We start from the raw sequence: 1,367 nt of genomic DNA on the forward strand, positions 1-1,367 counted from the left end.
AGGGACGGGCGGCGGACGGGGCCTCGGCTGCTGCAAAGAGTTTTGAATCAACTAGGTCATATTCCGGGCTATGGTAAAGTGACGGAAGAGCAGAGCGCTGCCGGTGCGAACGAGGCGCTCCGTTTATCCGATATGTCTCGAACGCAAATGATCGTTAACCGGTGGCCGTTGCTGAGCTGTGCTGTGCCTGTGAGGTGGCTCTTGCAGATCTGGAAGAGGATTGGTAGTATGAGAGGCGAGGTCAGTGAATAACGCGTTCTGGCCAGTAATCCACTTGCAGGCTAACAAGATCACGGTCGTGCTGACATCTCCACATGTGAGAGGCGCTCCGCCTCGCCGCCGCTCTCTCCAACCTTTTGTACGTGTTTATTATATGACAGAATATTCCTGGTTGAGTACAGTCGTCTGTCCCGTGCTCAGAGATTCAAAGGTTGGCAAAGGAGCGAGGAAAATGGTTTAACAGCCTGTAGAATATCAGGCAGATGACAGAAAAATAAGAGAGTATAGTGGAGAGCTCACCTGGGCGGTGGTGGTGTGTGTGTGTGTTCGGAGCGGCGCGGCTCCACACGCACCGCCCGCCACACTAACCCCACGACCGCCGTTCGGAACACACTCGCGACCTCCCCTCTGCTGGCTCTCCTCTTTCCTCCTGCCGCTCCAAAGGGACGCTGGCTACAACCCCTCACATACCGACGCCGCCGAGGAGGACAACGGGTCAGTGTACAGCAAGAGGGAGGCTTTGCTCTGGCGAAGGACCAGACCTCAAACCGGTTTTATTGAGGGGAATTTCCTCGCAGGCTCGAGAGAATTTTGTTGACGTATTGATAAAGCGGAAGAAAATTGCTGTTCCGCTTGTTAATGGTGCTGTTACGTGGTGATGTGCGATTCCGAGCTTAGAATGTCGAAGTGCATCGCGAGTGTCAAAGGACATGGAGATACGAATCCTTAGAAGGGAGACGGATGGTGTAGATATCCCGCTAAGCTGTGTGTGTGCGTGAATTCACCACTTTTCGTGTGTAAATAATCTCAAGACAAGGCAAATGCATTACCAGTGTCTGTCACTCGCTTTGTCTGTGGTTTAGTGAACTCTTGGCGCAGTGTAGTTACATTCCAGTGAAACTGCGTTCTGTCGTGCAGGCTGAACTCGGTATAAGCTTTGCTGAACATGTTAGATCATTTTAGAGCGACGAAACTGCTACGGTTTCACCAGTCTAGTGGAGACCTTCATTTAGGCCTAAGTCGTTCAACATGAAGTCTTGAATATGCATTCTTCTGCAACAAGGTCTGGCTTTAGTGTTGAGAGAGACAGGCCTAGGCCTACCGTGCGCTCAATTTATCTGGAATCTATTGGAAGTAATGTCGAAAGT

The 1,367-nt window shown here is 51.2% G+C and overlaps 1 protein-coding gene across 8 annotated transcripts in view; it reads left to right on the plus strand.

The window, feature by feature from the left end:
* Positions 1-1,367, plus strand: part of LOC119582015 (ecdysone-induced protein 74EF-like) — a gene marked incomplete at its 3' end in the record, with an annotated part of 261,423 nt that overhangs the window by 241,495 nt on the left and 18,561 nt on the right. Inside the window, 1 exon segment of one of the 8 annotated variants that reach the window (XM_037930211.1) lies at positions 378-714. 8 annotated transcript variants of the gene reach the window in all.

This window comes from Penaeus monodon, chromosome 15, assembly GCF_015228065.2.
Source record: "Penaeus monodon isolate SGIC_2016 chromosome 15, NSTDA_Pmon_1, whole genome shotgun sequence".
Taxonomy (NCBI): domain Eukaryota; kingdom Metazoa; phylum Arthropoda; class Malacostraca; order Decapoda; family Penaeidae; genus Penaeus; species Penaeus monodon.